The sequence below is a fragment of the Lathamus discolor genome, chromosome 6 (genome assembly GCF_037157495.1).
Source record: "Lathamus discolor isolate bLatDis1 chromosome 6, bLatDis1.hap1, whole genome shotgun sequence".
Lineage (NCBI taxonomy): Eukaryota > Metazoa > Chordata > Aves > Psittaciformes > Psittacidae > Lathamus > Lathamus discolor.
In genome coordinates this window covers 90,295,230-90,319,837 of record NC_088889.1, presented here as the reverse complement: position 1 = coordinate 90,319,837, position 24,608 = coordinate 90,295,230, and the positions used below count along the sequence as shown (strand labels likewise).

The following is a 24,608-nucleotide window of genomic DNA, read 5'->3' as shown; positions in this document are numbered from 1 at the left end:
TCTTCTCTCAACTGTCCTCAGGAGCTTGTAGTTCTCAGTCCAAACCCCATGCTGCCATGCAGGACAAAATCTATTCACATGCTGGGTCATGTGTGCCATAAGGTGCCGAAAACAGGGCTAATTTGTTAAAACATACGACACTATGGTTCTCCTTAAAATGTACTGCATAAGCAGCTAAATCCTGCCCTGAGGACCAAGCACACCAGACAGGGCAATAGCTTAAGCTAAAAATACTCAAGCCTTGAAACTGCTTACTCTTGATGCAACTATTTAGCATAAACTCGTAGGATGGACCAATTCCTACAGAAGTTCTTGCTTCAACCTGCTGTTGCTGTGTATATATGCACCATTTTCCTCTTCATGTCAGTGGCAACACTCATGTTACGGTAGAATAAGAGTGCAAGAACTCATCAGATATAAAGAGAGACAAATGTAGGATGTATCCAGAACCTGATCCTTGGCTTGGGCCATTAGTAGGCACATTTAGGCTTCTCACAGAAGCAGGCTGCAGCCCACCTTCCATACACCTGCACTATACCACAGCCGTTAGTTCAAAATCACAGCACAACCAGGTCTCCATTGATTAATTAAGTCATGCAATATCTATTATTTCCGGAATTATCAGGCTGTTCCAGGCATAAATCAACTCCCTTATCAGTTCTTGAGACATGTGGGGTAATTAGCGCAGGCCTTTATGTCATCTCTGCCAACTCCATCTGCGCCCAGTTGATTAGCCAGAAGTTCTTCTCCAGTGACAGAATTAGAAATACCCATTTTAGTTCACAGATCATTCTGCAAGCAGCAGTAATAATTGATGCTCACACAGAGGGAGGGTGCCCCACACATGCGGCGTTGGTAGCTCGCTCTGCAGAAGCGCAGGGACACACAATTCAAGGCAAAGTGTGTTACTGGGTCCATCTATGCCATCATCCATCACTGCACAGGGAGAATTAGAATGAAGAAACCAGGGGGTTGTTCACACCGACAGCTAAGCTGAGCAATGCTGGTTGCTATATTAGTATTCGCTATGGAAGTAGCAAGATAGATATGAGCAGAGAATAGCTGAATTGCCAGGGCAAGGTTTAGGAATGTGCCCCTGATGCTGTGAGACTCTCCCTGAGTCACTTCACTCCTTATGTACTAGTTTCTGTATCTGTAAAACTGGGAAGAAGGGTACTGACATTCATACAGCGTTCAGGGCTGAATGTCAGCACCAAGACACAAAAAAACCTTATAATTTGCTGACTCCAAACTTATAGTTTGCTCCAGTTTACTTGGAGCTCTATAAAAATCAGAGCTGGAAATCCATTGGGGGCAATGCATTGGGGGCCGGAGGGAAAAGGTGTCATTGCAGCCAGTCCTCACTAGTGTTTTCTTAGGGCTGCCTGAGAGAAGGGCTGCTTGATATCTCAATCCTTATTTTTAAGAGGAATCATTTCGCTTGAGGATTATGAAATATTACTAATAACTTGAGCCAGGTGCATCCAACAGCCTCGAAACCAGGAGTCCGACAGAAACCTTCTTTGATAGGCTTGGGACTGGCAGCAGCACCAACAGATTTACAGTGTACAAGGAGCAACAGTCTCATACTAAGCCTCTTCTATTTTAAAATAAGCTCATAGTTTGGGCAGAGATCAGGGAACGGCTTAGGGAAGTTTCGAGTTGGGTACTGGTTTGCCAGAAGGCTGCTTGGAATAGGGATGGGGGAATTTGCAGTCAGCCAAATCCCCCAGCAGACTGACAGTGCTGGTTTGAGGACTGGCAGCAAACCCAAAACATCCCTCCAGACATTCAGTCCCAGGATCAGACACCCCTTTTAGGCATCTTTTAGACTGAGATATATCAAACCCACACAGACTGTGTGAGTGCCACTTTAACACAAAACTCACGCTGATAGAATGCCACACACCTAGAGATCTAGCAATATAGCAAGAAGCAGATGGAAGAATAAACTCCAAAACCAAATGAAATAGAAATCCTCCTCAGTGGATTAGGTAAGAACACTGAAGAATACTCGGAAAACCAACACTTGAGTCAAAATTGGCAGAGCTGACCTATTGATGATTTCGGGGTAACCTCTTCTGGGGAAAAGCTAATTCATTTCAAATCTCTCTGGCCATGGGCGAGGGCTAAAGAGGTGTGATAAATGAAGATCTAGACTTTTACTGCTCTGTCATGTTAATCTAGTGCTGTATCAGGAGACAGCAGTGTAACAATAATCTGGTGCATTAGGGATACTCTGTTTTCCTTTCCATTATGATTTTATAACATGCTGGAGAGAAAAGCCAACTGCATTTAGTGCCAAGATGCTTTATAAACACACTGTGCTAACAAAAGCATCATCTTCTACCACAGAGGAAGAGTTTCAGTGCAAACGAAGTGTATACTCAGCAGAATTTCTCTGTTCTCTTCTCTGGGTGAAAGTCAGGTCAGCATCATGTATTGTGTGGAGTTACCACGTGCTCATCTACCGTTGTCTTTAGGCTTATGCTACAGACATTATCTTCACTTTCCTCTTCTGCACAAAGTGTACAATATTTTGCATTGAATGAACCAAGCCCTAAAGTCGTTGGCATATTTTCTGGGCCTTATAAAATCTTTTTATTCCAAGTAATCTGACTGTTGCCCACGACGGTAACTCTGAATCTGCGTTGGAAAACCTGCCCAAACTCATCTTAGCAGGCTGTTTCCTCAGTCCCCACCTCCTAAAGGTCATATCCAAGCCCTGGAGCTTACTCCCACATCAAGAGTGAACTGAAATGGAGCGAAACAGTGCTGATTCCAGCATGAAATCAAATCTGCAGCCCATGAGGAAAGGTTATACCTTGCTAATCACCTGCTTTTCTCAATGGCCACAAGTTTGATGTTCTGACCACAAGTGACAATCAGAAAGACACACAGGATGCTGAAAAACACGATCTATTTGCTGCTCAAGCCAGGAATCCTCTTTCCTTCGATTCTGAAAGGCACTCACCTCAATAAAGCCCTGAAGATTAACTCCTTGCAAGAAAGAATGGCACCAGAATGTGGAAAACCTCAGAATTGCCTGAATTTCTTTGGTTACTCTCTTGACTTGCAGCAGGGGAGCAGGACGTGGCTTCTATTAATTTGCCATAAGAAAAAGAAACACGTTAGAAATGTGTGCAGCATGTTCCCATGAGACTGAAGAAAGCTTCCATTAGCCTAATGACTGATTCATTTTCTCACTTAGAAACTATCTAAATTAATTTTATTTACTAAACCGACAGCAACGGTCACGCTCCAGCAAATGCATAAACGTGGGGCTGAGAAGGAATTCTTGTTTTGCAAACTCATTTCGTTTAATGCAATTTATTCCCCTAAAAATAGAGGAACTAATGAGGAAGGGATGACTCTGCCCTGTCATGTACTCACTGTGAAGAAAAGATGGGCTTGCGCTTACTGAGCCAACTTAGGAATCCACAGATCTTGGTTCAGATCCTAACCTCAAAACTTCGGTGTGAGTTAGCTGCAATTCCTAAAGTTTTCCACCTGTAAAACTAACCCAGTGCTTCCCTTCTCATGCCTGTCTTAACACGGAAGAGAGATTTAAAGTCCCACCACAAAGTATGGTATTTGGGGCCAGCACCACAGAGATTACATCAGTTTTGTCAAAGTCTTGCAGGAATAGTCAGTTTTCATGGAAAGGAGAAGTTCTGGTCCATTGATTTTGTGTCTCTTTGACATAAGTCCCCTGTCCCTCATTCAGGCAGGGGTTTTGCTGGTAAAAGCTGTGCTAGATGGACAATCACGTGGCTCTTATCAACAATGCATCTCCAGAAACTCTGCAGCTTGCTCTTAGCATGTTTGTCATTGATCTCTTCAAGAGGGACCACTCTGAAAGAAAATTGGGCTTCAGTGTGGCTCTCTTGGGGCAAAGAGCATTGAATAGATCACACAAACGGGGCCTTGATGGACCATAAAACATGTTAACACCTCATCCATCAGTGATACAGTGATGCAAAGCCATGCCAAGCAATACCCCCAAGAAACCTGGGTAAGGGCACAGTGTCACAGATACCAGCCATGTGCAATACTCACCAGCCACAGGAGTGATTAAGCAAATGGTATATGAGTCAGATAACTTCTCCAGCACTTCAGGGTTATATATGGATGGCATAGGCTAGAAATACTGTTCTCCTGTTATGGAGAAAACACAGGTAATTTGTACACAGTGACAGGAGAGGAGGAATGATGTCTGGGTAAGGCCTTGGGAAATCACATCTTTGAAGTGCACAAAGGAACATTTCAGCATACAGCATCAAGCAGGGTCTTTGACATCCTGAATGCTGAAATAGTAATGAAACCCAAGGCTGTCTCAGTCCTTCTGTACTCAGACTTGCCCTTGATGTATGCTCCCTCTTATCTGTCATGGTCCATGTTCAATCACACTCAGCCTCGTCTGCAATTTCCCTCCCTATCTCTGAGCCATGGGCACATTTCCTGCCCTCCAAGCAGACCTACGTGAGCAGGGTGCTGCTGTGCTTCGTGTCTTGAGGCATTGCAACCAGACCTCTTCAGAACCCCTACACTTTGAATTAAAAAGAAAAAAAACGGATCCTTCCTTTCCTCCTCCCTGAAAGTCTCCAGTATATCCAGGCACTTCTGGCTTTTATAAGAGGTTTTGCACCCACTGTCAATGCAGGTTTAACTTTCCAGCAGCCTATTTGGAGGTTTGCTACCAGTCCTGTCTGCAGGAGCAAGATAACTCTCACTAACAGGGCCATAGCTCCCTGGGACCTTCAGTGGGCGAGTTATCAACCTGCATCTGCCTGGTTGTACCGATGAGTGATTTCAAGGAGGATTCTGCCAGCACTTTATAACCAGCCATGCCTTATCTAAATAGTATTGACTGATTTCATTCTCTGCCGGTTGCTAATGACTGGCAAATAAATGACTGTGCTGTGAAAATATAGAAGGGATTACAAAGTGGCAGCGTGATCTATGAGAAATATGTTGTTTCTGTTGCCAAAATAACATGAAAAAAGCAGGGAGCTGGCTTTGCCAATTTTTCTTTATATATATATATATACACACATATATTAAAAATTAAAGCATGTTCCTTATTTGAATTAGAGCATCTATTTCTGGTTAGATAGATTGAGCAGAGGCCATTGCATGATTTCAGCTGGACTGACTCCTCTTCCTCTCAACCCAAAAATACAGTGCTGCCCCTTATCACAGGAGGCCAAAGCAACCAAGTCAAACTGTGCTTTCTCCTGCCCTTAAGGCAATCCAAAGTCACTTTGCTCAAGCCAGCAGTCCTTGAGGTGTCAATGGAAGCTAAGCATGACCACCATCAGCTCTACCAGTCTACAGTGAACATCATCCCTCCTGCTGTTGGTGTGGTACAGCAGCTGGAAAAGCTGGTTTGTCATTTCTCTGACTGCAACCCAGCCCCCTGTTTTGGACAAGTCTTGATCTGCAAGAAAAGTGCCCATACCATCTTGCTCAGTGTAATGTAACTGTTGCTATTGGGCCAAATCTGGAATTGCTCAATGTCTTGTGCTCTAACATAGAGGAGATGCAATACAGCAAAACAAGATACATTATTGTTTGCACTCAATATCCAGAGTTTTGCTGGGTCCCTGACACACTTTGTCTCTTTAAGGATGTAAAGCAAAGGAAGGACAAAAGAGTGAAGATGAGAAGGTGAATATTGCTCTGGCCAGACCTCGCAGCAAAGATCACAGCAGCTTCATCGGCAGCTAAAAACAGCAGGAGTTGCTGGCATGCACTCACCATGGAGCAAGATCAATCTTGCACTTCAGCCCAGGCAGAGGAAGATGATGCTTTCTTCACATGGCACAGTCCCTATAACCTTCCAGGAATCAGGAGCGTGCTCTGGAGAAAGAGAATCGGGGATCAATTTGACCCCAGCCTTGCTTTGGTGCCTTTTACTGAGTTATAACAGCTGCAAATCATCCTCAATTGCAGCACTGAGGTAACGAGCAGGAAAACAGAAGCTGACAGCGAATAATGAATCTGGATGTCAAAAAGCTGCAAGCATCAAATAAAGCTGAAGCCTTTTAACTGATGCCATAGACATCAGAGGTACTTCTGGGGCAGGCTGTGATGCCTCTTCCAGTCAGACCTTTCCCTGTCACTGTGACCTCTTTGCCTTCCAGACATTTCAGTGAAGGCCAAAGGTACTGGACATGATCAATGACTGTCTCTTTCCATTTGGCAGAATGGTGATGGTGAATAAATGCTACCTGCAATTAGGTCATCCCTTTAATTAATTAAACGATTAAGGAAACGATTAAGAGAGGGAAGCTTGGTTTGAGAGGTGGAAAGTAACTGAGATTTTTCAGCCATCTGTGGCTGGGTGACTTTTGCCAGCTGATGCTTCTAATGGAAGCAATTATGCGTAACTTGGTGAGGGAGAAAAGGGCTTGCAGAATTAAATGGATGGCAGTAATGAGCAGGGTCATGTCTACAATGATGGATGAAGGGGAAAGGGTATACTGGGATAAAGGGAAGGTTCTTGCAGATATTGTCAGCTGTCGAAACCAAAGAAGAGTGCTTTCAGATCCAGATGCCATTCAGTTCAACACTGGAAAGAAACCTGGCTTTACACCTTCCCCTCTTCCTCCATGATCTAGCCTCCTCCCAGCTAAAGAGGATGTTGACCCAACCTAGCCATTTCCCATGTTGGGTGATGGAGGCCAAGATCCCTCCTAGAAGCTCAGGTATGGAAGGTGGCTGCAGGTATCCAAGCCTAGGGCAGTCAGGTACCCCAGGCTACAGGACTACCTGCTAATACAGGCTTCCAAAGGCTGCCCACCTAGGAACAGAAATAGATTATCAATTTCTGTTTTCCCCCATAGTGACAGAACAAAAGAGAATGTATTTCTTTCCCTTAGCCACTGTTAATGGTTCCTGTCCAGCCCGAAGGCATTTATATGCAGCCACTACTCTCTTCAGCCTTTTCCTCCACTACAAGCAAGATTTATGCTCTGAAGGATGATGAGAGGAGGCATATTATTAATCATGAAATCCATCATCTATCCCAAGAACCTGATGGAAGAGGTCCTACAGAGATGCTAACGTTGTATTTGCCAGCTCCTGAGATTGCTCCCAGGAGCCTGACTGATTTGCCTTCACTGGTTGGCAAAGCGTGGGCATGTGAAGTGTCTGCCTGCACTAAACACAGCTGCCACAGGCAATAGAGGAAGAACAAGGGCGTCCTGCTGGGATTTCAGCCCCACAGACCCTTGGACCACCTACAGCTGCTCAGAGGTTGGCCCTGGTCCCACCTCCCCTGCTTGTCTCCAGTTGGCAGCAGGGGATGCAGCTCCTTGATGTTGTAGCAGCTCAGGGGAGCCCTCCAGAGCCCATTTGAGTCCAAATCAGACAAGTTGGCAAAGACTTTGTACTAAAACACTCACCTGGGCTCAAACAGGCTCACAGGTTTGGTTTTTATCAAGTGTGCTATTCTCCACATCTAGCAATTCATAAATCAGTGCTATCACAGCTTTCAGATACGCAGTAATGGTGATGGATAGCCACGCTCTCCTCCGCTCCTGTTTTGGGTTTTGCTTTGGGTTTTTTTAACCCATTTCTGAATATTTTCTTGGGTTTTCTCCCTTTTGATCACAAACTAGAGTTTGGCTGAATGATTGAAGTCAGGCAGGGTGAATCAAGCTCTGGCCTCAGGCTACATCCATGCAAATCGAAAACAGCAGGAAAACTACCTAAGACTTTCAAGAAAGGCCCTGAGGTCAGTGAAGGGGAGTCGATCATGGGAATTTTAGCAGAATTTGGGGGGGGGTGTGATTGGGTTGGGATTGGCTGGCACTAACTTGGGTGCCAAATCCATCAGGTAGGGTAAAACCAAGATGGAGCCATCCCATGAGACTTCAGACCACGGATTATACTCAGAAGGAGGTGTAACAGGAAAAAGACAGAGGTGCAGACTGGTCTGGCACTACAGTACCATCCTATCTAATATCTACATTAGTAAGTACAGATGTGCAAATCCAGCCTGGCTGGCTGACGACAGCAGTTTCACATTTCTGGTCAATATTGGTGTAACTACTGATTTACAGCAGTATTTTTCCACTAATCTTAGTGAAAAGCCAACTGGTACAGGGCATGCTCCTTGCTGCGGTGCCTGTGCACCAACAATAGTGCTCCTTCATGCTAGGAGCTGTGCAAACAGAGTGGGATCCCTCAGATGATGGAAGAATCAGGGCACCCTGCAGAGCAGAGCAGTGCTGCTGTGTTCCTGCACTTAGCCAACAACAAGAAGTATTTGGTCTTTACCTGAAAGAGATGTAAATGAGAGGGGATGTGATGAGAGCTGGGGATGGCAGTGAGACAGGCAGTTCTGAGGACTCCTGCAGCTTGTACACATCTCAGGTTTTCATCTTTCTTTCTGTCTCCACACAGCTTGTGATTAACATCAGCAACCTTCCGTCAGCTCATTCTGTATGTGCATAGTTTATGATGAAGCATGTCTTGAGATTCTAGGTAACAAAACAAGAATGACTAAAGCCCTCTGCCTCCTAACTCAGTAGAGAAGGGGCTTTTCTCCACCTAGGAACCCCCCAAGCAGCCCATCCCTCCTGTTATCTCTGATGCCTTTCTCTGCCCTCTGACAGGACAAGGGGGTTGCAGCATTTGGGCACCAGAGTTGGGGCAGGGAAAGCAGCTGTTGAAGGCAGTGTTATACGGTTCTAGATGCTCACAAGTGGGAACTGAAACCACTGAGTGTGGTTTCTGGTGGATATACCAGACAGCTCAGCATGTGTGGGAGTCAATCTGGAGGGTGTAGTGTATGGCTGGCCAGATGATGCCTGAAAACCCAGCTGACAGGCACTGGCATCAGTATATGAGTGCTTGTGGGTTTTACCAGCCACTTATCGTGGCTTGATTTATGACTTCAGCCAGGACCATCTTCTGCCTTGGAAAAAAAAGGACTTTAATGCATGAAGATGTATAAGAAAGAATTAAAACCTGGCATCGCATTAGCAGAGCAAAGATTATTTCTCTCCTTCCTCTGTAGAATTTGATCTGATTTGGAATTCACCAGAAAAGTTTTATCAGAAGGGAATAGTGAGACACCTGAAAAAACAGACTGATAGAACTGAGACCCAAGCAGGGGATGCAGAGGTTGCGCTGCCCCATGCTCTTGTGCATGCACAGATGCTGGCTCGGTCTGTCTAACCCTTGTACAGAGCTGCCTCTCTATAAGTTACTGCCAGATGAAGAGCTGAGACCTGCCTGGAAAGCAGGCAGTAGTTGTGCCTGTGTGCTGGGGCTCCTCATTTTGCATCCTTCCTACCAGCAATCACAGCCTTGGGGAAGCATCAGAAATCAATCGGCCGGTTCATTGGGAACCCCAAGAGTGGAGCTTTATTCCAACCTGCTATTGCCTGGGCTTTGAGTGTGCAAAGCTGTTGTGAAAACAGCTGCCTGTGCCTAAGCATGCTTCGGGGAACAAGAGGAAGAAAACTGCTTTTTACCCCTAGTAATGTTTGCCTTCTAACAGAATAGGGAGATATAAGCAGGGTTCCCTCCGGCATAGCAATACACCTGACACCATCCGCTACTGCAGGAAGCAAACTCATTCTTGCATTATCCTAATGGTGGAAACTGTCAGCCCTGCTTTGATTCACTTTCAGCCCTGTTTCCTCTGGTCCAAAGTCAACATTAATCTTAATTATGTCTCTGCTAACAAGCCTCTAAGAGTTTATTAAACAGGCTTTTGTGTTCCCTAATTGAAAACCTCAGCACAAAGCATTTCGGGCTGCTTTGACAAATGGCTACAGGAGGCTGGTGGAGGGGAGAGGGACAGGGGCATCCTTCCTATCGCCACCCTTCCACTCACCAGCTGCTGCTGGGAGCTGATGGGGGGAGCTGGGAAGCTGGTCTCAGATACAACAGTCCTCTTGGGAGGACAGTGGTGGCTGAAAGTCCACTTGTGGAAATGCCTTTTGTATGCAGACAGCCACAATATCTCTAAAAACGAAGTGCAGGACTGCTAGGAAGCAGGTGTGGGCTATGATTCACATAGAGTGGTTTGCGTTGGAAGGGACCTTGAAGTTCATCTTGTTCCAGCCCCCTGCCACGGGCAGGGACATGAATTGTGTCCCAGATCCTGTGGCTTCTGAGAGGAGCAGTAATGTCCTGCAGGGAGCTGAAGTCTTTCTTCTAGCGACAGGAGATTTCTTCTTGACTGCATTCGGTTTGCCTTTCCTCCGGGTCGGACTCAGTCCCAGACACCCAGAGGCATTCCCACACCTTCCTCCTGCTTTATCATCTCTCCTGCAGCTTCAGCCTTTTCTTCTATTCTTCTCATCCTCGGATCTGCCTCACCTCCATCTTATTTCTACTGTGACTGTCCTCCCCCTTGGAGGGATCTATAGACCTGACCTGGGCCATGCTGGGAGCTTTGCACAGCACCAGCTGCAGTCAGTGTCACATCGTGTGCTACAAGAATGAAGTTTGGTCTGAAAAAGGTATCATTTTTGGTCCCATTTTTGCGCAGGGGCCAGACCTTCCCCACCTCTGCACCCCACTAACCTTGGGTCAGGATCTGGACCACAGTTGCCAGGAAATAGATGTTCCAGCAAGCAGCCTGCCAACGTTTTCATTGATATTGTTGCAATACATCATATTTAATGAGCAAATTTAGGAAAGCTTTCAATGCATCAATTTGCAGATAAGACAGCCAAATGACCTTTCCAACAAACAGCTGGCTGGGGAATTTGGTTTCATAACAAATGCCTGTCCCTAGCAGGAGTTAGAAGAGGAAGCACAAAAGCAACCGCAGCCAAGAGGGCCTCCTTCCCAGCCCCAGGGAGAATCCAGCCCCTGGGTCAGCCCTGTTAGGCTCTGAGGCATCAGCAGCATGGCAAGGATAAAGCAGTTCAGTGTAAATCTGGCTCTTTTTCGGTGTAAATCAGCCCTTTTCTGGCTCTGGGTTTATTTTATGGGTGCAGCTCTGCTCCTTGCAGGTCTCCTCCATGGCTCCTGCAGACCCTCTTCTCATCCCAACAAGACCCGAACTGAGCCTTCAAAAGCCACACTGGCTCCTTCTCCAAAGCCTGTACGAAGCACATAGTCCCCTGTACATGGGGAGACACGGGTTTTCCCTGCAGCCTGGTGGCGGGTTTCAGAGGAAAGGATGCAAGCTGACAGCATCTCTGAGCACGTTTCATCAAAACATGTCATGCTTTGACAAAGACTGACAAATCCAGACGAAAACCTGTCCTCCCAGCCAGCCATTCCCAGGAAGCAAGAGACAGAAGTGACACTCCCCAACGCACTTAGGGGCTTTTTTTACACGTTTTCAATCCACTCACTAAGCCTGAGGGATTGACTGACATCTTTAATACCTCGACAGACACTTCTTCACATCCAAACTCCCTGCTCAGCTTTAAACACTCCTTTCTTGGCCGCCCCTTTGATCCATTAAAGCGTTGCAAATGTTAACTCTCTAGCTGCTTCTATTGAAAACAAACACCCACAAGCACATGGAGGTCAAGGGATACTTGCCCTGCGCCCATCTGACCTTCACAAGGCTAAAAAATACATTAGCTTGTTGCCATTCCTTTTTAAGGCCCCAGTTATGAATATGCATTGAGATTCATTGCAGACCCCTCAACGAACAGATTTGCAACGGCTGGATACCAAAGGGCTTTGCTGAAGTATGTGTGCAGAAGTAAAACAAGCAGGAGCTGGGATAAAGGAGCACCTTTAAGTGTGTTGCTTCTTATTGCAATAAAAATGGGTATAAATGAGGTGGGAAAGTCCCATACACAGTTTGTACGAGTGGCATTTGCAGAACGGAGCAATTCCAAATGGCAGCTTCCAGGTGGATATATCAGAGTGGTCAGGAAATTAATCGTGCTTCGTGGGTGACTTCTGACCTCCTGGGTTTCAGTAGGGATATCACTGGCATCATCTCTAAGGGAGACAATACCCAGGAGCGTATCTGAACTGAGGCCTGAGGCAGGAGTATATCCAGAGATCAATGGATTTGCAAGCAAGAGTTAAGGATGGTGTTTTCACTCCTTCCCCCTTCAAGTTGCAGTTAATGGTAGTCCAGCTTCCCAGATCAATACTGCTTATGCCTGCCTTAATGCAAACCTCCCTGGAACCAGCATGATCCTAAGCATCATCTGCTAAAACCACATCTCTGTTCCCTGAGGCTCTGTGTGCTGCTGGTCCCAGGGACTGGGTTAACACTGGGATCCAAATGCTTCCTGTGATGCAGGGTCCTGGCGCAGCCTTGGTACATACAGCAGCAAGGCCCTATTTCTAGCCTTCCACGGTCCTCCTCAGTGCCTATTACCTTCTGCAAGCAGAAAGAAGGCAAAAGTTGCTCAATTTATACCCGTGTGGTTTGTTTCCAGAACAGCTTATCCAGCTCCACCATCTCCGTCACCTGAAATGTCTTATCTGGTCACCTCAACCTGCACTGTGTTTTGATGTCACATTTATTCCTGGACATTTTTGTGTTGTTTGAATAACTTCATCTAAATCCAGCTTTGTTGCTATGAGATGGATGATGCTCTGGGGTTTCTGTGTTTTCTCTCTTTCCTGCTGCAATCTCGTAACACTTAATCCTCTGTATATCTTCATCTTTCCCTGAAAAGTCACCGAAGGTGAAAGCTTTCTGTGCTTGCTCTCTTACCACCTGTATCTTGAGCCTTTAAGCTTTCAGTCCAGTTTTCTTACCTTGAGTAGTAAGTCACCCCAAACACCAGATATGTCCTGTTCCTTTAGACTATTTTCCATTTCCTAGGATGAACCTTCCGAGTTGCTGTAGTGCTGGGTTTTTTCCAACATGGGTCATGGAAAAACAATAGTCCTGACAAGAACTGGGTGCTACAGGGGATGTACAGTCCTGTCCTCTGGGCATGTGAGGCCAACAGAGAAGTTTGTGTCTCAGTTTGACTCAACAGCACACGTGCTGCAAATATACAGCCCTAGATGTGGCCAGAGAGCAGAAACAAAACCATGGTGGAGACGAAGGGCTCTTGGCAACACCACACAGAAGGTCTGAGGCTTCAGAGTCCAGGTCCATCATCCAAGCTCACCATCTTGACAGCATCTTTCAGTCTGTGCTTGGCTATGATACCTGGCTACCATAAAATAACAAGACTTGGAATCAAAGGACACATATTTACTCAAATTAAGAACATGACACATTGCAATGGGCTCTTCCTACCATCTCAGGCTGATGCATGTAAGTCATGGCCATCACGTATACCCTGGGGCTGCAGCAGCTCTGCACAACAGGAGAGATTGTGCATGTCACATCCCAACTTCCCTGCAAAACTGCTGCTTCAGACAAGCAGAACAAAGGCAGGTAGCACATGCCAGAGCAGCGTCATGTCAGGAGAAGAAATGCTGGCTCTGAAGAGACGTGATGACAGTCGCTGCCATGGGCAGGGGGAATTAATTGTGCGGCGTCCAGAATTAATGCGATCATTCTGCTTTCCTTTCTGCACCGCTATTAAGCCTCACACCACAGGCTGCATTTAGCCACATGTGTGAATCCAGTCCCATATGCCAGGTGATAGACAGAGGTCTGATGGGCCTCACATCTCAGCCTTGCAAATGGTTTATTTCCTGACGTGCATATGCCTGACTACTCCAGACAGCAAATCAGTGCAGTGAAGTGTCATTTACATGGAATAAATTCATATCACCAAATTGTATATGGATTTCTCCAACACCTGTAAAATCTTATGTGTGGGAAGTGCAATTGCATCATATTCTGACCTGACGCAGCCACGATATAAATGTGGAGCTGAGCTGAAAAACACAGCCTGAGCCAAGCAATGTGAATAGGAGGTTTCTGCACCCCTGAAAGGGATGGGTTTATTGGCAGGGCAACATCAACCCTGCCTTCAAGGCTGGGCTCCTTGACCAGGTTCTGTAATGCTGGTAGCCAGCATGAGAGATCCCAGCGAAAACCAGCATGAATTTAATCTTGAATCACTTCAGGCAGTTCATTTAGGTGAAATTCACTGCTGTGCATGAGGCCAGAGTGAAGTCTATGAACCACTTGCGTCTCACAGTGATGGACCTAGCGCTTGCTGGTGGGTGGATTTTATTCTTTGTGAATCCCTTGAGAAATTTCCCAATAGGATATTAAACCACCTCCGTACTGTTCAGTAGGCAGAAGCCAACATTGCCAGAGATGCACTCAGCAAGGAGCACTTGCAATTTCCAGAGAGCACGAAAGAAAATGCGTGGAAAAGGGAACTGCGCAATAAGACCATTCACAAAGCTGTTCCTCTTCCTTTTTTCCTCCCCTTTTCCAACCATCCTCCTTCCCCAGTTCTTAAAAGGTGCAATTTGAAAGCTGAGGCTGATCCTAATCACCTGATTAAAATGCTGAAGAATTCCAAAGCACATCAAGATGAAAAAAAACCCAATAGTCTCAAGACTTCTGAGATGTAAGTAAGTGAGATGAATATGACACAGCCGAGCTGTCTGAATTCAGTGAGACAGAGCAGAGTGGGGTGTTGGCCCTGGCTGATGTGACAGCTGTGTCACCCAGGCCATGCTGGTCACTTGTGGCATCTTAGCTGGCCCAGCCTGAAGGCTGCTGCTGGCCCAGGGATGGGTCTCAGGTCAGCAAAAAGCCCCTATTTCATGGGACATCTCTCAACGGGTACTAGCTGCATTACTTTTAATGTGACAAAAACAAGAAGGGAAGATGTAGGTTGTGCAAAGCTTAGTTAAGAATGGCTCTGGGTGGATGTCTTGATGTCGCACTGGTTAACCAGACTTGGGATAGCTTTGGCACATCCCTGCACTTCTCACCTGCGCTCAAATCAGTGTTGGGAATGACTGAGCTTAGCCAAATAGGAGGGAGGAATGAATTACACAGGTCTGAGTCAGAACAGTGCTCAAGACTAAATCTCACTGTTACTGTTATGCTCTCATGAGTGTAAGCATTAAGGAGAGCAGCACAATAGGAGCTTGCATACACAGGCTGTCACCAAGACTTTTCCAGTCAAACTGATTGTCAGAGGGAAACTAAAAGCACAAACGTGTGGCACTAGAGAAGTCAGCGTGTGTCATAGCCAGTGAGCAACAGTCACCGCAAGCTCGAGCGGCCTGAAACAATTCCTGCAGCACAAGGCTCTATGCTCTGTGGCTTGTGACAGGCTATTGCACCTGAAATCCTTCAAGGGCTTTATTTGAGCTATTCTTTGCACTAAGACTTGCTGTGCACAAGCTACTTTGCACAAAAAGAGGGGCTATATTTAACTTGGTTATAAATGTGAACGGACAAACACTATTCAGCAACTGGCTGAGGCTGCAACCCAGTACCTCCAGATAAGAGATTATAGGACCCTTCCTGAAGATGCAAACCAGATCCCAGGCAGAGAGAGATGAATTCTGCAATTAACTTCGATAGTAGCAGGATCCTATTCAGCACATAAATCACGTTGGGACAGTATTTTATCTAGTGCCACAGGGTATTGTTCAGTGTGAAACTAAAAGCATTTGGGGAATTTTATATTGAGTGCCATAACTCTTTTTGCATTTTAAAGACCTAATACTTGACTTGCAAAGCAGCTCAGCCTCTGACAAATATCACCTCATCATAAAAGTACTTGATATTTTCCTTCTCAGTGGTTTAGCAAAAGGTCAGACCATGAGGCAGTTCAGAGACCTGCAGCATCCTCACAGCTTCTTCAGCTCCACACAAGAGGAGCAGCCCAATGGCAACCAGAGACAGCAGCTCCTGCTGCAGGTGAACAAGGCGCAACAGAACAGGAGGGACATCATCACTGCCGGTATTGGGGATGGATCACCTAGTTATTTATCCTGTCCATCACAGGGCTGTCCTGAGATGCTTTGGATTGACTTTCAGCCAGTTCTCAGTGAAGGCAGTGGGTGCTAAATCGCTTTGCACTGGCAGAAAAGCATTGCAGGCCATATGGAGCAAACAAGCTGCTTTGCCCAGAGTCTCAGTAGGGAAAGGGCATTTTGGCTTGACAGAGTACATGGTACCTGTCAGCTCTGAACACCCACTGTGTTCTTCCCCAAAACCCCTAACAAATAACATCCCCAGTAATTAAATAAATGTGATTAGTGGTTTTATAGCTGATACATTATAACCACTATTCTTAATGAGCAGAGACTCCATTAGATGAGGTTAGCATACCAAATAAAAGTTATTTGCTCCACTTCAGAATAATAAAAGGTGAAACACACCAGCACTGGGAGATACTGAGCCCACAATACAGCCACAGCAGAGGTATTGATAATGAAACACTTCTCAGCATGCAAACCATTAGGAGACCTGTCACTGAATACCTGAAATCCACAGGACACAGTAACTTGAATCATCTCCAGTAATAGACCATGTCTGACCACTGCAGGCACCATGAATTTGCTATATCCAGGCCATGTTCCATTACCTACCTGCTTGATTTTACTTCAACTTGATCAGGGGGGTATAGCTGAGGGAATGACTGAGGACTGTATTGGGTTAGCTGTGTAACCTGCACCAGCTATTCCTTCAGCCTTCACAGATGGGAGCAGGGCTGGGGAGGAGTCCTTGCCAAAACCCTAAGTGCATTAATACCCTCTCTTAGCCCTGACCCACTTTAAGTTCAGGTCTTCACAGCACTAAACTCTTCTGTTTCATAGTGGAATAATACATTAGCTGCTTAGGCCCATTTTAAGTGTCCCTGTTTTAACATGATGGAGAGAAACTAAAGTAGTGTCCATTGTTAAAGCTAAGGTTATGCAAGGAACCTCTACGGCTCAACACAGTTGTTGTAGCATCCCAAATTAAACATGCCTGGTAGGTTTTCCATGTTTCCTACAGTACATATTCCTCCCAGCCCTGCATTTCTGTTCTCAGGAGAGCAACAAGGCTCACTTTCTCTCTGCAATGGATAATAAAGCCAAGCCATGCAGCACCACTGCCAGACGTGCACAGGAAACACAGCAGGAGAGCAAGGAGGAGCAGGCATCCACATCACCTATTGCAGCAGCTCCCTTTGGAATACGTTAGATGTTAAGTACAGCAGATGACATGTCTTGCACACAGCAAGCTTCACCACAGCAGCATTATGCTGCTATCAGTTATCTCCTCCATCCCGAGGAGTAACTGCCATTAGTGTGTGGTGTAAGGTACCACAGCTGATGCTGCAGCAGTGATGCTAATACCCACATCCTGCTTAGTGGCTCTCTTGGTTCCATGGATCATTTCCTACAGAAAGGAGCAGGTTTTGGGTCCAGAACCAGTGTTTGTCCATAGCTGTGCAATTTAAAAGCTTTTTACTGGAGTTTGAAAGCTTGGGTATTTTCCTTCCCTCCTTGGTTTTACCCAGCACTGAAAGCAGAAGCAATGGGGAGTCCTGCCCAGGCCACTTCAGAGGAAGTCTTATCAATGGGATCCAGGCATCCCAAATTAGAGTGACAGTTCCCTAAAGACCAGGCAGACACCATTTCATTCCCTGGATGCTGATGCTTGCCTGGACCTGCCATCCAAGATCTATATAGCAGTGTGTGATTTACACTTCACCATACAGGTGCCTTTTCAATCAATGGGAGAATCAGAATTCTGCCTTACAAAGCATGAAAAGCACAGAGAAACAGAGGGAAGAATGACCTCGTGGAGTAATTGATTTGCATTCTTCCTTGCTTGGAAACAGGGTGATGCGATTCCCTGGGTACATGCAGGCAGCTGCTTGGCTGCTGTGCAGTGCTGGCATTTTAGAATAGCAAAACCCCAAACCCAGTGGCCATTCCTTTGTTTCCTGCACCAGATCTTTCACTCCTTAAACTGCCTTTTGGTGGCAAAGGCAGGAGACCTGTCACTTGTTCATAGAGCAACATTCAGGACCCTGAGCCAGCAAAAAAGTGCCTGCTCCTCCCATAACCAAGAGAGGAAGCAATTTCTTTGTGAGTTGGCTTTAACGCAATTATATCTGGAAGAAAGGAGTTGCAAATAGCATTAGGTTGTCATGCTCAACGTATGGCAGCAATTGTCAGGGTGCCCAGGTCCTCTGCAGCTGCTTTTGGCAGCTGCTGTCAAGAAAACATCTGCTGGTTTGGAAGGGGTGAAGCAAAGCTCTTATCTCCACATCATCACAGGGGTTCCGCTAACTCATCATCCCTGTTTGCCCATCCCTGTGCTGCAGCCAGGGCTGGCAGGCAGATACAGCTCTGCCCACATCTGCTATGGCCAGACTCGGTGCTATGAGGACACAAATAACCAGCTTGAAGCTTTCTCCACAAGAAGATAGGTCCTGGCCCATTGCAGCCACACAGTGGGTGAGCTCTTTACCAAGAGACTTCCAACTGAAAACCTGGCCAGCAGAAAGCATGTAAAATCTCCCTAAATCAGACAAAGAAAAGGTGCCGAGGAGCCAGGTAGGGTGAACTGGCAGCAAGCACACGCAGGTTTGCAGTTTGCATGCTTGGATCTTTGCCATGAAAGCTAAAACCACCATGGAAAATGAGGGTGCAGGAGGAGAAAGAGGCATCACCAAGCTTCGGGGCAACGACAGGGAACCCCTTCCCTGTGTCCCATCTCTTCCAGAGTAACTTAAGAGGCTCCCAGCCTATCCTGGGACACCTCTTGCTGCTCTGACTGGAGACTCAGCCCGATAGTTTGGGAACTGCCATTCCCAGCCTCCTAATCCAGCAGACTCAAACAAGGGTGGGGAAGCAGCATGTGCAGGCCAAAGTCCTCTGCCTTTTAGCTATGTATTGCTCCCTGGCTTGTAAGTGGTTTCTGTTTGTTTTAACACTTTCCTCTTCTATCTCCTGCATTTTATCTGCTACTTTAAATCTTTGTTAGTGAATAGGTTCTTAGTAAAATCATTAAGTTCCATTCAACTCATCCAAATGCAAACCATTAGCTTTATTTGTTGCTTAGTTTCCTTATCGGCATTGATGTTATCTGCCTGTTCCTGTTGTAAAATAGAAGTTTCCTTACTGGGGGGGGAAAGAAAGCTCTCTACTGAAGGCAGAGGTTCCTTTTGTTCTTATGCAGACAGAGAAGGATTCTTCCAGAAATTGAGCAGGGATGAAACTGTACCAGAAACAGCTTCCTTACCCCAGATAAGCCTGCGAGAGGATGGGAACAAAGATGAGCAGGACTGAACTGCTGCTATGGAGAAGCGTGTTTGCTATCAGATCCCATTCGGAGAAATTACAGTCATAAAAAGCACTCAAATAGCTAAAGTTCAGGGGAATTTAACATTTTGTGTGAAAGTTGGCAGAACAGGGATTTTACCAATCTCCTTTGGCTAGGAAAAAGCTGATTCGCACAAGCTCACAGTCCTTGCTAAGCTTACAGTCAGCCAGAAGAGAGCTGTGATTGCAGCAGTTACTAACGGATGGCTTATTGTGGCAGGTTAAAATCAAACCAAGGAATTGGGCTATCTTTGAAGAACACACAGCAAGATTGCAGGGTTTGCAGCCCTAATCCTGGCTCAGAGAGCTGCTATGAAGCTCTCAGTAGCAGGATGAGTACAGCCTTGCTCCAGGATAGCACAAGCACATAGTGAGCTTCAGGGCTTAGCTCAGGGGACAGCATCAGCCCTCACAGGCCCTCTTCTCACCTGGTTTTAACTACTCATTACCATCACAGGAGTGCAAGCAAGGCAGTTAACTCTGCTTCAGATCCACTGCTAAGCCTACAGCAAGATGAAGACCTAATCTCCACCTGCTGCTCTGTTTATTGGGACTCAATGTGCTATGAGAAGGGCTCTCGAAGTAGATGACTTCTGCATTACAGTTCACTAGAACAGTCTGAGAGAGTCAATGAACAAGCTGGGTTCAAACTTAAACAGGGGAAGTTTAAATTGGATCTAAGGAGGAAATTCTTTCCTGTGAGGGTGCTGAGGCACTGGAATCGGTTGCCCAGGGAGGTTGTGAGTGCTCCATCCCTGGCAGTGTTCAAGGCCAGGTTGGATGAAGCCTTGTGTGGGATGGTTTAGTGTGAGGTGTCCCTGCCTGTGGCAGGGGGGTTGGAACTGGATGATCTTGAGGTCCTTTCCAACCCTAACTATTCTATGAGTCTATGATTAGATTAATCAACTTTGATGGAAGTGACAGTACAGAGCAGCAGGGCCTGACCAGAAGCAAATATGCACAAACAGAACAATTGATAGAGAAAACAGGAAGCTTACAGAGGGCTTAGTTCTTTGATGCCACTTGGCATCAAGGCCAGTCACAAGCTCTACCAGATATAATGAGCACTAATAGCACTCTAAGAGCTATCAGCCTGAATATTGGTTGTCACAGGCAGGATTATAAGCCCTTTAATACCTCTTTCATGAGAGTATTCCTGAGTAACTACAATATTCTTTAAGGAGTGCACAAAAATCACTAAGTTCTGTAAAAACAAGTCTTCTGCCAGGGCAGAAGTTGCAGGGCAGCAACAGAGCTGAAGAAGGGCCCTTGTAACACCTTCCTGGGTCAGTATTGCTGCAACTCATCACAGATAACAGCAAAGACATAATCATACCCATCACATTATGAAATACAGATCTTTCCCCACCATCCATTAAATGAGTACTCTCAGCTATATTCTTTCCCCAAACCCCTACTCATCAAACGTGCACAAAACTCACCTCATCCAGCAAGCCCAAAAGACAGCTGAACTTTAATTGCTGCCTTATAAAGCCCCTCGGGTGGTTAATGAGATTCAGGTGGGCTCCAAGTAATTTGCTGACTCTCCATATAAAGAGGAGCTCAAGAGACACCATCTAATTCTGTTGCTAGGAAAGAACAGGAGTGAGAAGATAAGGGTAAGAAAAGTCTGTGCTATTATTAAGTTTTTAGGGTAAGGAGACTCACTTTGTTAGAAGTTGCATGCTTTTGCATTGGCACTCAGTGAAGCGGTGCTTTTAGGGTAAGTCTGTAAGTGCAAGGTTTTTTCTCTGCCTTATACCTACAAGAGTAGGAACACAGAAAATGAGCAGAAAACAAGTTACAGAGCAATTATGGAGCTGAGTAAGGGCTTTGCAGAAGTTTTTCAGGTCATAATGTGATGCTTCATTTAGTGCACTCATGTAGGGAAGGGTAGGCTATCAGGGAGTCATAAGACAGGTTTAAGCAGAGGGTTCAATGGGGCAGATAGGTCCTCAGTAATTACTGAGCTGTGCTGCAGGATTTCTCATGTGTGGGTTTGTGATATTGGAAATGGCAGCTGAAACACACTTAAAGTGAAGTGAAGGCAAGCCTGACTCAGCCTCTTCACATGGGGATGTTGGGGGAGCTGTTTCTTGTGGCTTTTTCAGGCTTTTCTCAGTAAAAATGCTGAAACTAAAATGTGCAGGAAAAGCAGGTTGAAGGGGCAGTGTGTGTCTATGTGCTGTATTCCTGCCCTTATTACTCCTGGAAGATCCTAGGACGCTGTTGAAGGCTTCCTAGCATTGTGAGCTTGCCTTTCATGCTTGCGGAGTTTGATTCTCCTTCTAGTTGAAGTGCTTTTCCTTATATTGAACCTAAATCTTGCCATGCTTCCAGTGGATATAAGCAGGTCATTGGCTTGCTCTCTTGCATTTGTCACCTCTTTAGCACAAGGACAGATGCTGTCCCAGCATGTTTCCTCCTCTTGAGGTGCTCCTTTGGAGACCTGATGCTGCAGAAATAAAGGTGAGGATGTTAGATGAGTTCATGTCCTCCCTATCGCCAAAGTTTGGGCTAGTAAGACCTGCAGTCAGAAAATGGAAGGCATGTTGTCTACAAGTCTAGTTTAATCCTTCTATGCTAACCAAAGGAGGTGGTTTTGGGGGTACATGCTTCTCTTCTGATGCTTTTTGTAGTCTTTCTGTTGTTATGGAAGGCTTCTGCTCTCCATTTACAGCTCCTTGTCTGTGATCTCAAGAGGCTCCTCTGCTTCCTCTATTTCTGCCCCTGCCCCAAGGACAGGTAAGGTTATTCAGGCAAATTGGTTTGTTGGTGCCTTGTACAGTGAAGGCTTCATGTTCTGCAAGGATCTTGGGCTGAGGACATGCAAGAGAGCTGATGTCCTAAAATGCACTTAGGGTTTCTAGCAGCTGATGGAGCTTTGTTGTTTCTTTGTAATACTGTTCACTGAAGGCATTGGAAAAACATGACAGACCCCTGATGGCTTACTTCAAAGCAAGAAATGCAAAATGCCAATTTAGGGAAATAATTGGAAAAATAAATACAAATTAAGCTTGTTTCCTTTTCATTTAGATTTCAGTACTTAGCCCTCAGTTTCATCTCTTCAAAGCTTAGTTTCCAAGCCACTCTTTACTGGGGAATAAAGGGGATTTAAACTATGCATGTAAGAGAGACAACGGCATGTTGCCTGTATGTTGATGAGCACCTCTCAAATATTTGTGCTTTGGATTTGGCTCGTTGAACTTCCCTATGCAGGGGTTGTTGTCCCAGCCCTTGAAGGTGGGCAAACCTGATGAATGCATTCAAAAGGGAGCAGGAGGAATGTCTTTGTGCATTAAGGTTTTAAGAGTTTTCAATTTTTTCCCCCAAAGAGCACTTCAGGCTGAGATTTCCTGTTCTTTTACGCTAAAAATGTGCAATTTGAAGAATATGTGTAAGCCAATAACTTTTTTATTATTTGAAAGCTTATTCTGCACCTGAAACCAATGTGGCTTCAATTACTTTAGGTTAAATATAAGGAAAAAATTCTTTATTGTGAGAGCAGTGAGGCATTGGAACAGGCTGCACAAGCTGCAAAGGCTTCATCCCTGGCAGTGCTCAAGGCCAGGCTGGATGGGGCTTGGAGCAAGCTGCTCCAGTGGAAGGTGTCCCTGCCCATGGCAGGGGTTGGAACTGGAGGAGCTTTAAGGTCCCTTCCAACCCAAACCATTCTATGATTTACCTGCTTATGCCACAGTCATGAGCATTTTGAATGTGCCCTGTTGCTTCAACAGGCTATATCTAATTGTATCTAGGTGCTATGGAAATGTATATATATAGTGATATGGATGGATGGATTTTTGCTTGCTTCCTGGTATAAATTAACTTTTCCAAGCTCATTGCAGATTGGATATGAACACATTCTGGGTGTGTGTTTTCCAGCACTGTCAGTAACTCCAAAGGGATCATTATTTTTCCTTTTTAATTATAGTCAATGCAAGGAACTGAGATGGGAGTGGGTCAAAGCTGTAGTGAAACCACTTGATATGTGAAGAAAGTTAGACAGCCCTGTGACTGCATCCATCTCAGCAAGTAATCCCTGCTCCACCACTGGCATCTCATGAAATCCTTCACTAGTGGTACCCTGCACTCAGAGTGTGACTTTGCAGCTACAAAATCTGGGTCTGAGTGGAGATGATTAAGAATTAGGGATAAAACAGAGAAAAAAAGACTTGGAGCTCTCAAATGTGATACATGGGTAGAGAAAAACAGTCTGCAAATGCCTTGGCTGAATCCAGTGCAATGGCAAGGTCTGTGGTGGTGCATGTGTTTGCTTTCAGAACTAACTGGTGTGCTGCAAAAAAGCCATGCACCCATTAAGGCTTTTACCATCACCCTAATGGAAACAGCTGTTTAGGAAGCTTTTTTTAGAAGGAGGGTGAGAAGGAAATGCTGTTCAATGGCCTGACCTAAGCAGCTGGAATAGATGATGACAGGTCAGTGGAGGATCTGTATAAGATGCTCTTGGGAATGCTTCTTAAAGCTATGCAAGCTTCCCACTTCTCAGGATTGCTGGCTGTGATGGAAGGCAGAGCAAAGGTGATGTTTTAAGGCTTATAGACCCATTTTGATTATGCATTTACTTTGTAGGCAAGCTACTTAAAAGTTCCCATCTTTGCAAAGATGGTGAGATCTCAATGGTTTGGTAGTCATTTTCCAGCAAGGGGGCATGAACTTCTCTGTATCCTGGTACTTGGTGATGGCTGTTTACTGCCCTGCAAGGAGAGGGGTAGGTGCCAGTCTAGTTTCTTGAGTCCTTTAGCATTAAAGTAACGCAATTGCCATGTGAGTCTGTCATATGGGACTGGATGTTCAGTCAAGTGCTTTTAGCCCTCTACTCTGACAAGCCTTAGGAGACAAGATAAACAAAACCAGGGTACTCAAAGCAAGATCTTTATTTCAGTTACTTTTCCAAACAGCTGTGGGTGGGTGAGGTACAGCAGTGAAGCAGTTTGCCTTAGCAAGAACTTGTCATATATGCTTCATACGAATGGCCTGGGATGCAACCAAGAGGCTGGGAAAGGAGGAACGAGGGGAAATGATGCTTCTTGCTGCTGCATGCACCTTTTGACTGTTAGGTCGGTAATACTTTTAGGAGGAAAGAAATGAAATGGCCTAAAATATCACTGCTTGCAGGAAAGCACCTTCTGTCTTTCCAGTTCTATTTTCCAGAAATGAGGCTGTTACAAGGTGGGAATTTTCAGACATGAGCATGGCCTCAAATTCCAGCTTGGCAACGAGCACTCTGAAATTGGATCCTAAGGCAGGGCCCAGAATTTTCCTCAAAATGGGAAAACCCACATTCCCAACCATGCTGTATGTTCTTGTGTATTGGTAGCAGTACAGAAGCCTAGCAAACAACGTCCCTTAGAAAAAGCTTTGCCGGATTGCTATGCTGTTATTTATCCAGTTCTAGCATTATGCTCTCAGAATATTACATGAAAAGGAACAAA

General features: G+C 45.5%; 1 protein-coding gene and 1 long non-coding RNA gene across 8 annotated transcripts in view; one reads left to right on the top strand and one right to left on the bottom strand.

Annotated features, from left to right (window-relative positions):
- Positions 1 to 24,608, top strand: part of SSTR5 (somatostatin receptor 5) — a 46,823-nt gene that overhangs the window by 8,423 nt on the left and 13,792 nt on the right. For 2 of the 6 annotated variants that reach the window (XR_010613785.1, XR_010613789.1), the window contains exons 1-3: positions 20,745 to 20,771; positions 21,544 to 21,621; positions 21,833 to 21,897. The gene's annotated coding sequence lies outside the window, so the exon portion shown is untranslated. The other 4 variants (XR_010613790.1, XR_010613787.1, XR_010613786.1 and 1 more) reach the window with 4 other exon arrangements.
- Positions 2,165 to 5,871, bottom strand: LOC136017884 (uncharacterized). 2 transcript variants are annotated; one of them, XR_010614133.1, is made up of 3 exons: positions 5,761 to 5,871; positions 4,060 to 4,158; positions 2,165 to 3,100 (listed from the first exon to the last, which is right to left on the bottom strand). It is a non-coding gene; the product is annotated as an uncharacterized LOC136017884 (long non-coding RNA). The 2 variants fall into 2 exon arrangements; XR_010614134.1 differs by lacking the exon at positions 2,165 to 3,100 and adding an exon at positions 3,288 to 3,855.